Here is a 14481-nt window from a genome sequence, read left to right as displayed (position 1 = left end):
AAACCCACACTTCCAGCTTCATGAACCATGCAATTTAACAGCCTCTTGGTGTCAATTAGTGCAGTTATACAAGAGAAATGCTACAACATTTGGGGGGGGGGGGAGATTCCACTAAGTATGCAGTCACTTTCTGTTCAAAGAAATGAAAACAGACAAAAAAGAAAGCACAAGGACAGAACTTGATTAGCCTTGTTTTCAAGATGTGCAAGAAATGAGGTTGGTTTTAATTTCAGTCCCTATGCATTTTCAGATAGGATTCTATTTTAGGGGGGGGGGGACACTACAATGCATATACTCTGCTTCAAAATGTTTTAGGGTACAACTGGAGTGGGAAACATTTGGCCATCTAGATATGGTTGGACTGCAAGTTCCAGCAGTCCTTAGCAACGCAGCTAGTAGTGAGGGATGCAGCCCAAGAATATTTTGAGGCCACATATCCCCCACCCTGGATATAGATAATGTCCACCAAGTGAACTTCATCTAAGTTGGTTGGATCCACAGTCTTCTATTTAGAGTTTTCACAGAACAGGGAGAATAGAGAGAAGATAATAATCCCACTCACCTCTCTCAATTTGCAGATTCAAGGTCTTTTTAATGTCATTGAACCAGCCTTTGATTTCAACACGACAACAGTACAATCCTTTGTCTCTTTCATTCAGATTTGCAATAGTCAGCGACACATCTCCTCTAGTCACTTGTCCCTTTAGTTGATACCTTTGTGACTTTTTTGATGTCACCCTCATTCCATTTGTGCGTAGGATTTCATTACTGCATTTAGAGTTTGGGCAACTGCCTTGGCCCCAGCACATGTCAGTAAGATCACTTAGCTGTCGGACATTGTAGGTGCATGGCAAAGTGATAGCTTGGCCCACCACCCCTCTTACTACGTTTTGGGATAAGGTGCCCACTGAGGAGAAAGGAAAAGAAAAAGTGGTCAGGAACATGTTTACTTCACAATATGTACTCTAGCTTTTCTGAAATGAAGGAACACATTTCATAGAAAATCTAAATTGTAGGAAGTTTCTCACACTTATTGATATGGCTGTTATGACCACAAATGTATGACCACAAACGTTTAAATTGTTCAGATGATGATTATGTCAGAACAATTATTTTGAAGTAGTTCTGCTACTTGAAAGAAAGGGAATGTTGTAAGTTTTTATAGGAATTAAAACTGTTTAAATATTACACAATGATTCTGTTTTAGCTTTTATCACTGCTGCACAATTGTGAATGGATAATTCAAAGTGGGGGAAGGGGAAGTGAGAAATATGGGGATAAATGAAATTCACATACTGTGGAGGCCTAATCAATCAATTAATTGGATGCACACTGTTAGTAATTACCACAGTATTTATTTATGGCTTTAATTTGTTCAGATAATTACATGAATTTATTAGACAGTTTCCTGTAAAATGTATAGAAAACAATTCACATAAATGTATACTCACACTTTCACATTTTAAAATGGATATAAAATACTTCATAGTTAAGCCACTTTTCTATAATGGTAAAGAATAATACAAAAATAAAGTTAACCATTCAATCAATACAGCATATCAATGGCCTACTGTGCCTATCCTTTCCTCTGGCTAACATCCAAAAACAACTGAAAACCAAAATGGAATTCACCACATACTTAATCTGGTATTATGTGATTATTATTATTATTATTATTCTACCACTCTGGATTGATGAGAGAAACAGGGATATGGATATTGTTGAGTTAAAATTTAGCAAAGCCTGTCACAGTTCCACAGGGATCCACAGATTCAACCGTCTGGTGATCGTTGCCATTTTCCCCCTCCCGCTTCAGTAGGGTAACTCATAGAACAGCAGATGGGATGGGAATGGGACCTTTAGAAGGAGATGGGGGTCAAAAATGTCACCTCCCTCCCCAATTTCCAGCAGTGACTGCAAGCATGGTGTGAATGGAACTCCATTTAGAGATGCTCTCACTGTAGAATAAATGTTTTGGCTCCAGCCCACTGTTTGACTAGCTATTGTTGTGAATCCCATTTATTAAGTCTGTACTATAAATCTGAAAACTACAATGTTATTCCTGGAATCCATCCAGCCTGATCTTACATGTTCACTCTTAGTTTTCCAGGCCTTTCTAGAATCTCCTTCAGCAACCAAGGCCACATATACAGTCTACAATATCAGTTTACTCGAGCTCCCTTTGTAATGCTGGCTCTTTCATACTTGGCCTTTTGCTGAAGTTGCTCTAATAAAAAGAAAGTCAAATAGGGGTGGAACAGTTTTTCTGCTTAAATCCACTGCTTGCAGTCGGGTCAAAGAAAGCAAGGATTTGCAACATTCTGCCCATTCCATTCTCTTACAACTTTCCTTCCCCTTGAGTTCGACTATTTATCATCAGCATCTTTCTTGTCCTCTGTATGAAGTAACTTCTAATATTTAGCTGAGTGGAGGGCATAAGGGTCAGTGCACAACGCCTGTGGCTGTTCAAATTACACAGGGCACCTCTGTTCCTAGGCCTGCTTGTTGAAGCGGCAAAATGACCCTCTGTGATTCTAATCCCTGTCCAGTTTAGTGATCCCAAAGAGGGCCACAGGCATCAAATGTGCCAGCCTTGATTCTGCTGAGTGGCTCTTCTTTGGAGTTCTGTGAATGTCATTTCCTCTTGGCAGGATTCCTAGGTAATGTGCAAAGACTCCCGAAATGGGTCCACATAATTTTCATGCAACATTCCCCAGGTAACACAAGGCTGCTTTGCTGTAGGATATGTTATTGGGATGATACTCCCATTCTTTTATTGCCTTTGCGGTTGCCCCTCAAGATGTACAAATTTCACTAATATTCTCATTACTATACAGGCAGAATAATTACTTGGGTGGCCACGAGTGACAAAGCAGCAGGTAATGGAATGGAAAGCAAGGTCATTAGCCCATCATTATCAAGCTAAAGTTCACCAATAAGTGTTTCCTTTGTGGGATGTAGGTTAAGTGTAAATTAAATTGTGATAAAACATAAAATACCACTATAAGAATTCTGTTTTCTGTATTATGATTGTATCACCAAGCCACTCATTCATTGTTTGCCTCTGTGGCTACTGAAATCAAAGAGAATGGCAGAAAAATAATAATACATGATTAGTTCAACTGATGAGATGACCGAAGATGAGTCACTTTACTTTGTTAGAGTTTGAAAAAATAATTTGTTCAAACTTCACTTCAGAATCCTCCTTTATATGACCTCTGACTGTGCCAGCTGCAGAAATCTTCAAAATTATAATCCAAAAAAATTATTTTGCAAGCTCTACTTTGACTCAAACAAATATGAGAAGTATATAGCAACACTAAATAATAGCAGCAGCATTGAATCCTTTTAAAAATGGTTGAAAATATTAATTCTGCATTTTAAATAGGATTCAGTATTGCATTGCCTTTTACTTCCTTACTGACATTCTTTAGCCCTTTGCTTGTATTGCTTTGCTGCATCACAATATATGACAAGTGAACAAGAACAAAGCAGCTAATTTCCAAGGGAGGACAAGAGAAAAAATGAACTTTCTTTTGCCAGCAAATAGGGTGCATCGGCAGCAAACAGTGTTTAAAACCTCTTACTATGGTTAAGAAGGATAACAAAAGGTCATTGGCTAATTAAAAATAACAGGGAAATAAGAATGATCACAATGGTCTGTGGGGGTTTTTCAAGCAGCAAGAGTCTTGAATCTAAATATTCCATTCACCTGAATTGCCTAAATTTATTTGATTTATATCCCATCAACACTGGAACACAGTGCATCTCTCTTGTGCAGTAAACTGCGTCCTATGCCGCCTTCCGTTCCCATCACACCCCCTTTAATAAAGTGCCAAGCCCGTTCTGGGGGTCTGTGCAATAAACTCCAGAGAAGGCTAAAGACTTTGTAAAACTACCGTTCCTACAATTCTATAGGATGGAGCTACTGCACTTAAAGTGATGTCAAACTGCATTATTTTTAAAATGTAGATGCACCCATTTTCTCCTTACTCCCCATGCATAAGACATGCTCTTCTTCAGGGAGCCTCACGAAATGGCCATCAAGAGACTGGGGGATAATGTAGGAAGCCACTGAGAAGCATTTGGCTATGTTTCAATAGTTATGATGCAGAAAAACCTCTTCCAGAACCTCTTCCAGGAACCCAGAAAGTCATGAATAAGAATTTCCTTGTTGTGGGTCCAGCTATTGGAGCATAACTAGACAGTTCTTGGAAGCCCGCTGCCATCCCTCAGCTTCTACATGGACATATCGGGAGACGGAGGCAGCAACCACTGGAATCCAGGGATTAGTTGTTACACAAGGGTGGTAGTGAATTTCTCCCTCTGCAATGACCATAAACAGACATGGGCCCATTACAAACGGGCAAAAAGTACATGCCATGCACGTACTAGGGTTAGAAAGGGGTGTCCTTTTCAGACGCCCCTAACCCTAGTACGCACTCAGCGCGTACAAAATGGCGGCTCCCGTTCTACATGGGCACCACCATCTTGACATCGCGCGGCAGAAATGACGCTGCCAGTGCACCATTGGTGCTTTGGGGCGCCATTTCCGCGGTGCAAAAAGAAGCTACTTTTTTCGGCTTCTTTTTGTTGCATCCGGGAATTGCACGGTTTGGCTGCTAAGGTTCCCGGATGCAGCAACCAGCGGCGCCAGCAGACCGCCCTTTTGGGGCGGTCTGTAAAGCGCCATAGACTCATAGAATCATAGAGTTGATAGAGACCACAAGGGCCATCCAGTCCAACCCCCTGCCATGCAGAAACTCTCAGTCAAAGCATCCCCGACAGATGGCCATCCAGCCTCTGTTTAAAGACCTCTAAGGAAGGAGACTCCACTACACTTTGAGGCAGTATGTTCCATTGTCGAACAGCCCTTACTGTCAGGAAGTTCCTCCTAATGTTGAGGTGAAATCTCTTTTCCTGCAGTTTGCATTCATTGTTCCGTATCCTGTTCTCTAGAGCAGCAGAAAATCCCTTCAAGTATTTAAACAGGGCTATCATATCCCCTCTTAACCTTCTCTTCTCCAGGCTAAACATCCCCAGCTCCCTAAGTCGCTCCTCATAGGGCATGGTTTCCAGACCCTTCTCCTTTTTAGTCACCCTCCTTTGGACACGCTCCAGTTTCTCAATATCCTTTTAAAATTGTGGTGCCCATAACTGGACACAATATTCCAGGTGGGGCCTGACCAGAGCAGAATCGAGTGGAACTATTATTTCCCTTGATCTTGACACTACACTTTTATTAATGCAGCCTAAAATTGCATTGGCCTTTTTAGCTGCTGCATCGCACTGTTGACTCATGTTCATCTTGTGGTCTACTTGGACTCCTAGATCCCTTTCACATGTAGCCTCATTCAGCCAGATGTCCCCCATCCTATATCTGTCCATTTCATTTTTCCGCCCTAAGTGCAGTACCTTACATTTCTCTGTATTGAATTTCATTTTGTTAGTTTTGGCCCAGTTTTCTAATCTATTCAGGTCATTTTGAATTTTGATCCTGTCCTCTGAGGTATTAGCTACTCATTTAGATTTGCCAGTTCTTTTAATACCCTTGGATGTAGTTTATCTGGTCCTGGAGACTTATATTCATTTCGATTAACCAGGCATTCCTGTACTATCTCCTTACTTATTCTGTGCTGAAATTCCCCTATTCTGTCCTCTGCTCCATTATCCTCAGGTTTAGCACCCTTTGCCTTTTCTGAGAAGACTGAGGCAAAGAAGGTGTTGAGTAATTCTGCCTTTTCTCTGTCTTCTGTTAGCATTTTGCCATCTTCTCCACACAGTGGCCCTACCATTTCCATCTTCTTCCTTTTGCTGCGGACATACTCAAAAAAGCCCTTTTTGTTGTTCTCTAGCAAGCCTGAGTTCATTCTGCGCTTTAGCTTTTCTGACTTTACCCCTGCATGTGCTAGGTATTTGTTTGAATTCCTCTTCGGTGATTTCCCCATTTTTCCATTTCTTATAAATGTTCCATTTAAAACTTAGCTCAGTTGAAAGTTCATTAGTCATCCATCCTGGTTTCTTGAGATGTAAGTTGGACTTATGTCTGCATATGTCACTAACAAGATGCCAGCCATAGAGTTGTTTTGTTAAAACACAGCTAAACTAATTAAAACATTAAATTGAATGAAAAAAATATTTAAAAACATATCAATAAAAGGTACAATGCATATTCAGGGAAACAGCTCAACTTGTGAGTTCTATATGGACCGATGTGTTACTTTTGTTTATAATTTTAGAACTTTGGCCTGTCATGGAAATTCCCTCTGAATTTCCCAACTTTTTGCAGGCAAAACATTCTCTGAAATTGCCAGCCACAGATGCTGGTGAAACATCAGGAAGAAATCTTCTAGAACATGGCCACATAGCCCAAATAACCTACAAAAAACTAACAATATATATTTCTAGCTAAAATGTGTTTTTATTTTCTTTTTTTTTAAAGCTATTCTTCTTCAAAATGCCTAAACAACTTGGTAGTTTTCTTTTCCCTATAGTGCATCCTCTACAAAGTGAATTTATGATTTTCTTGTCTGTGGAAGCTTCATCCTATTCTAACATCATAAAACATATCAGGGTTTCTCTAAGGCTGTAGGTCCTTGATGGGAAGAGAGGACATGAATGTTAGATGGAATGTCATCCTATGTGGGGCTACATCCACATGATTCTCACCCTATGAACACTATATACACTTACTTGCAAGTGCATTCCATTGAAGTCAATGGGACATATTTGAGCAGAAGGAAAGACATCATACCCAGCAACTTTTGATTTTTGGCAGGGACTGTCTCATTCAGTCCTCTGTCCCAGGAGTGTTGCTAGGGGGGTGCAGGGGGTGCAGACTCCATCAGCTGACACCTCACAGGGAGGTGTCACCTGGTGCACTGGTGGGAAGGAGCTGCTTTCCTGGTCTGGCAATGAACTTGGCAGGGAGGAGAAGAGAGGGCAGAATCTTGCCCTTCCTAGTAGGTTCAGGCATATACAGACTGTTGCAGCTTCACCTAGCTTGTGTGTTCATCCTATTCATAATCTTTGCCATCTTGATCACACCCTGATGTTGCTTGGCCACAAGTGTCCTAGGGGCAGTACACATGGACAACTCCATGCCGTCCGTTTTTGCCCCATGTCTGTGCTGCTTCTTTTTTGCGACGCTGGAAGCAAGAAGGGGAGCTGCCTTGATGCCACTTCCTGCCAGTGACATCTGCTCACTGTACAGCAGAGGCGGCATCATGGCAGCCCCCGTATGGATGGGAAGCTGCCATGATGCCGCCATCCATACATATTAGGGTTCAGGAGCATGTGGTTGCTGCGTGCTCCCGAACCCTAAAATTGCTGCCACCATACCACAAAGCGCCTGTGTGTACCGGGCCCTAGTTTTCCTTTATAAAATGTTGGAGGATATGGGATTGTGTAACAATAAATATATTTTCCCTACTTTCACTACTAGTTGACCACAAGTTCAGCAGATTTGATACACCTGTGAATCTGAAGCTCTGTATCAGCAAGACATCATTGCTGATAGTAAGAATTAAAATAAAGATAAAAACAAATGGATACATTCTGATAACAAATTTGTATTATTTCACCAAAAACACCACTGGGAACATTTTTTAAAATTCCCTGTAAATTATAACCCAGAATTTCAAGAATTTACTCTCACTGATACATGGCTGTTAAAAAAAACTTATTACAAATGTTTCTCATTTGTAAACTGCATGCGTAGAAGGAGGAACATAGCATCTGTTTTGTCACCTGTTAAACAATGAAACCTATCTCATCTAATTTCTGGGTTTTTTTGTGAGAAAAATGAAAAATAGCTACTTACCTATACAAATATGAAGCATGATCCAGTGAAACAGCAGTATGCATGTCATGCTTACAGTTCACAGACTCCAGGAGTATTCTGTAAATAAGCACTCCTCAAGTCTTATTACATTTGGAAATGCTGAGTGAGCCTTGTCTATTCTTCATTTCTCTATTTTGCGTTAAAGCATCTTAACCCCAATGATTGTGTGTTTCTAAGGGTCAAACAAATGTGATGCAAGCAATCCAGAGTTGAACTTCTTGAGATATATAGGGAGTAAAAGAAGGGAAATGTCATTTTATTGTAGTAATGACATGGAGAGAAGGTGTAGATTCTTTGATTTCTATTTTGTGACACATTCAACCTGCGATTGTTAACCCTGGTAAGAACAGAAGTACTTTTACATTAGAATTGTGCTGACAATTAGAGTAGATGCCTTAAAATATCTGGGATGTCATCTCAGATTTTCCAAGCATGTTTCTAAATAGGATATTATTTTGCTTTCTTTTCTGTTCTAGCTATAGTGTTACCAGAAACAATTTCTTTGCCCTTTCACTTGACTATGCCATTGAAAGCCTCAAATTCATCCTGTGGTGTAAGGCAGGGCTTCTTAAGCTGATGCAAGAGACCAGCAGAGTTTTCTCCCAAAGTACAGGAACCAGCAGACCACCACTTTGACTAGAACTGGAATAAGAAATAGATTAGGCAATATAATGTATTGGTTTGACCAATATGGATGCTTTGACTGAGAGTTCCTGCATGGCAGGGGGTTGGACTGGATGGCCCTTGTGGCCTCTTCCAACTCTATGATTCTATGATTTAAAAAAAGGCAATTTACTCCTTATGTTTTACAGTCACTTACAGGATGCAGCTGGAAATTATTGCACAAAAAATGTTACCAATGCTGCTGCTTGCCATCTGACTGCATCCCACCTAAATCCCAGCTGCCACTCATGCTCAGCTGGCCAATTTGCAAAGTCAGGAGCTTCCCATTTTTGAAAAGCGGGGGGATTAGAGCAGCTGGAAGCCAGGATTTAGGCAGGGTGCAGTTGGGCGGCAGCATTGGCTGCATCCTGTAAACGACTGTAAAAGGGAAGTGGTAACTTGCTGGGTTTTTTTTTAATATGATAAACTCCTACAACTCTGGAGATGAGGGTTCTGTTCTGCATTCATCCATAAAACCCACTGGACAAGTCACACACTCAGCCTCAGGGGAAGGCAATGGCAAACATCCTCTGAACAAATTATTATTAGTAGTAGTAATATTAGTATTAGTATTAGTATTAACCTTTATTTATAAAGCGCTGTAAATTTACACAGCGCTGTACATACAATCTTTTTAATTAGACGGTTCCCTGCCCTCAGGCTTACAATCTAAAAAGACATGACATAAAAGGAGAAGGGAAAGGTGGTGGGGCTAGTAGGCTAATACATATAAAGTACATAGCAATACAGGAAATGGTTCGATAAAACAGGCATCAAAAGAACATCAAATAACAAGCAATAATTATGCAATGCCTGGGAACGCTTCTCTGAACAGGATGGTCTTCAACTCTGTTTTGAAGCTGGTTAAAGAAGTGATGGCCCTTGCTCGCGGGGGAAGAAGGTTCCAGGAGTGAGGGGCAGCGAGTGAAAAGGGGCGAATCCGAGATGGGGCAGAGGAATTCCTGGGCTGGGACAGCAGACCTTGACTACCAGAACAGAGGGCCCTGGTGGGTAGGTGAGGAGAAAGAAGGTCTGATAAGTAAGGAGGGGCCAGCCCATGGAGGGCTTTAAACGTCGACAGCAGGAGATTGTACTGAATACGGAAAGGTAGGGGGAGCCAGTGAAGGGATGCCAACACAGGAGAGATGTGGTCAGAGCAGTGGGCGGATGTGATAATGCGTGCGGCTGAATGCTGGACAGAGATTAAAGGACGGAGGTGAGAAAGAGGAAGCCCAGCCAGGAGGACGTTACAATAATCAAGTCGTGAGATCACTAGGGCATGGACCAGGATCTTGGCAGTAGAGGCCAAGATCTTCTTGCCAAGCAACCCTCTGATAGGATTGCCTTAGGGTCTCCATAAATCAGAAACAACTTGAAGTCACAAAACAACACAACAACAAGAGACAGATAGATTCCTGAGTCTCCACAGACACACACATACATAAAGAGCTTGCCTGAAGACTGGGAGTTGGCATTGTTGTATTTCTATGGGTTTACACTAATTTTACTTTCCACAGCTGACATGAGATTGTCAAGCTAAAACTAATTGAGTCTCCAGGAGTCTATAAACCCCTTCTGAAAACAAAGCTAGAGTTGCCAAAAGTATTCTAGATAATTCTACTTTCCTTCCTTAATAGAATGACATTTTTAGTTTGGTACATCAAGGGCCAACTTTGGAAGCTGTGCTTAAAATAATTTCGGTTGGATGGAAGGGTGGGGAGCAGCACTGAAATTCACTCCCCCCCCCCAGTGTTAAACATAACAAGCCTTTCAATGCAGCTACCATGTGGGAAATCACCCCCTATATGTAGAAGGCAGCAGACACTGTGACAAAAGAGGAGGGTCTATCCTGTTTCTCAGCCTCCCACCTTTAACTTACTGGGCTCAAGTTTTAGCTAAGATATCATTTATAGCTTGTATGGTCATGTTGAGGCCATCATAATTTGGCCACATCCTGAGAAAGCATGATACATTAGAAAAGACAATGGAGTTTATTGCACTGCCCTCTTCCATCCTTCCCTCCTGATCTAGGCGGGGGATGAAAACTTTTAAGCATGGGTTTTATTGCATGCCTCCATGGCCAGGCCAGAGGCATCACATACCCGATCATGGCATCCCGTACCCGATCTGGACTTCTCCTGCACTTTTTGAAAAATAGAATTTTCCTGTTCTTTGCAAAATATGGGAGAAGTTCGGATCAGGTATAGGATGCCATGATCGGGTATGGGATCCCTCCAGCGTGGGCAGGGAGGTGTGTGATAAAATATGTGCTTAAAAGTTTTCATCCTGTGCCTAGGTCGGGAGGGAAGGATGGAAAAGCCCAGTGTGATAAGCTCCAATAATGCTAGGGAAGGTGGAGGGCAGCAGAAAGAGAGGAAGACCACACACCAGATGGATAGACCCAATCAGGGAGGCCACGGGCCTAAGCCTGCAGGAACTGAGCAGAGCAATTAGGACAAGGAGACTTGGAGATGTCTCATCCATAGGGTTGCCATGAGTCAAGGTCAGCTCAAAGGTAGTTAACAACAACAGCAATGATTGTGTAAAGAAGGATAGGACAAAATCCTGAGTCAACCGAGTCAGAAGCAGAAAGAATTCACAAAACCAGAAGATTTGTAGCAAGGTAATACATATTGATGGAGTTACTCCTGTGTTGACTGCAAATGCAAGTCACACAGGAGTACATGAAAATTACTCCCAAAATGGCACCCTCTGAAAGAGACAGTCTCAGAATATAGAGCAGTGGTGGTAGCTTGTTGTTGTTGTCATGTCCCTTCAAGCCATTTCCAATTTATGATGACCCTATAGTCTATCATGAGGTTTTTCCTTGCTCAGATTTATTCAGAGAGGATTTGCCTTTGCCTTTCTCTGAGGCTGAGAGAAAGTATGACTTCCCCAAGGTCACCCAGTGGGTTTCCAAGCTTGAATAGGGATTTGAACCCTGGTGTCCAGAGTCACAGTCCAACATTTAAACCACTACACCATGCTGGCTCTCATTGTAGTTTTTAGTCCTTTGGATGGTACCAGATTGAAAATTCATCCATCCTAACCAGCATAGCCAACAATGAAGGAAGATGGGTAATGGAAGCTGCAGTCCAATAACACCCAGAAGGTAACAAGTTGTCCACCCCTGCTATAGAGAAAAGACAACAGCTTATGAATGTAGTTAATACCTGTTTTAGAACTGGCTTCATAACCCTGGAGTTGTACCACCTTGGTACAATTGCCTTGGGCAGAATGCCTGTTTGGTTTTGGAAAGAAATGGCAACCATACAGCTTATAGAAACTGGAGTTGCAAATTATTTGTTATGTAAAATATACAGTCCAGTTATTACTTGGAACAGGTAATATTTATTTGTCTTTTATTTATTTATTTGTTTGTTTGTTTGTTTGTTTGTTTAATATCCTTCCCTTTCTTTCTGTGAGTCTTTTTGATTTCTGAACCAAAATATATATTATCACATTGTCCAGTAGCATTTTACTGAGGCAGCAAAATGAAAGAAGTCAGTTGGGAAATGAAAGAAATGAATTGAGAAGACTTTTAAAAAAATTAGAAATTCTATTTTCTTCAGTAGAGGCACAGAGGTTCAGGGAGAAGCATTTATTGCATTTTCCATTTCATTGGGCAAGGCAGAGCAAGAAGATGGAAGTGGGAAATGTACTGAGTAAGACTGATCACCCCCCATTTCTTCTTCTCAGCTGCTGCTGTTTTTGCTTCTGCTTGTCAAAAAAAGAAAAGACCCGTAACAGTATTTTTTTTAATTCATGCTTACAAAATTTCATTATAGAGGGAAAGTATGGTATCACACTGCTGCAGCTCTATATAAGTATCTGTTGGCCAATACCACTCCCCCTCCCTCACATGGATACCAAAAACTGTGCCTCCTCTTGTCCCATTGTATGCAATGGTGTAGTAAAATGATATTCCTTATATAAAATGGCAAAATCAGAATGCTCCTAAAGACATGGGAATGCCTTATGTCTTTGGTTGTGTGTTAATATTTTCAGATGGTAGATGGTTGAATCTGTGGGTGCTGAATCCATGGATATGGAGGACTTCCCATACATTATGATACCACTTTAGTTACCATCACTGCATCCTATGGAATCCTGGAATTTTCACTTTTGGGAGGGCTATTTATAATTCCCAGCCAAAGAGCTCTAGTGCCTCTCCAAACTGCACAACCAAGAACTCCATAGAGTATATCCATGACAGTTAAAGTGAAATAATAGTGCTATGGCTATGCAGTGTGAAAAGGAGCAAGACTGAAGTGTGAAAAGGAGCAAGACTGTGACATTAGAAACCTAGGTGTTATTCAGAGGGTGAAAATAATCCAGGATGAATCCAAATTGAATCTCTGTTGTTCACATTCATCCCAAATGAACCCAATTAAGAGGGGGGGGGGTTTGAGGGGGAGCTGCCCAAAAAACCACTTACCCTGGGATAATCAATATTTAGTTATTTTCCAATTTTTTAAAAAAAATATTTGTATCATTGTCAGTACAACAGTATAATAGATGTGAATATTCAGTGTTATATAATATATAATGTTATATAATAGTATTATTATTATGCAATGCTGGAGGGATGTAAAAGGACAGTATTATGTTGTTATTGTTTGTATTATGTATTTTTATTTAGTGTTGTAATCCCACCTCAATCTGTAGAGAGAGGCAGGAAATATAAATATTATTGTTGTTATTATTATTATTATTATTATTATTATTCCCAAATAAACTCGGGATAAAAATCTGCATGCCTTGGATGTGTTTCGATTACACTAGCGTTGTTGACAGCCATGTACTGGAGAAAATGCTGCCCCTTCCCCAGTGGAACAGCCACCACAGGGGAAAAAAGAGGGAAAGGGAGGGGGAAAGGGAGGAGAGAAAAGGGGCTGTTGATCCTCAAATGGCAGGAGGAGAAGCCTCTTCCCATCTGAGGGATGCTGGTGGGTGTGGGGACAAGGGAAGGGAGTCTGCACATGTGAGCAACCAAACTCACACAAATATGGAGAGATGTGGTTTGCAGAGAGATGTGGTTCCATAGTGTGAATACCAAACCCAAAATGCGTGAGCAGGGTTATTCGCATTGTTCTGGTTAAAAAAAAAAACAACAATGTCTGAATGACCCATTAGACCAAGCTGAAAATTGCACAATTATTTTGAGAGTTATTCACTTTTGCTGCCAATGGAGGAGTGGCATATATTAAAATATGACTACTTGGATAAGTTCCAAAACCCACAGCACGGTTGCCTGCACATTTTCCAAAACTAAGTATTTTAGTGGTGCAGGTGTACATTGTGATAGTGAAAGCCAAGAGATGCCATACAGAATTATCACACGTGCCAGCTCCCACCCACTCGTTTCTTGACTATCTTTGCAAGCAATACACTTTTTCCCCTTTCTTCACAGGATGGCAGAAAACCGCCTAAAGTTCAATTCTGACATATTCTTCCATTTTCCCCCAACGTAATGAACTGCTGTGTGGGATAAAGGAAAGAGCAATGATGCAACTGTTGTACTTTTTCATAGACTCTTTGTATTCCTGTTAGCTACATGATCTGTTTGCAGTTTCTTTTTGTCAAATAAACCTATCATAGTTTTGGGATACAGTTTCATTTGTATAGGGGCATGGAGGTTGCCTTGAATTACGGCAATTCAAAATAGTAAAATTAGAAAATTCCTCTAATCTGATTTTTTTTTTAAAAGTCTGCAGTATGTAAACTTCAAAGCAATAAATATATGAAGTGCTTTGAGTGCCCTCTAGTGAGCTGTGAGAAAAGTTAACTTAAAGTACTGCTCTTTATCTCTGCTCTGCAAGGAAAATTATTGACAAAGATAATGGTGAAGAGCAGAAAACCTCCTATCAGCCGGAACAATGCACAATAAGACTATCATTAAAATAAAAGAATGGAAATTTGCTGGATCTACGGCTGGTTTCCCCAACTGGTCCTTTTTGTAGAAGGCCAGTGTA

The sequence above is a fragment of the Sceloporus occidentalis genome, unplaced genomic scaffold (assembly GCF_023333645.1).
Source record: "Sceloporus occidentalis isolate IW3139 unplaced genomic scaffold, rSceOcc1.0.p SCAF_1, whole genome shotgun sequence".
NCBI classification, from domain to species: Eukaryota; Metazoa; Chordata; class Lepidosauria; order Squamata; family Phrynosomatidae; genus Sceloporus; species Sceloporus occidentalis.
Note: the sequence above shows the minus strand (reverse complement) of the source record.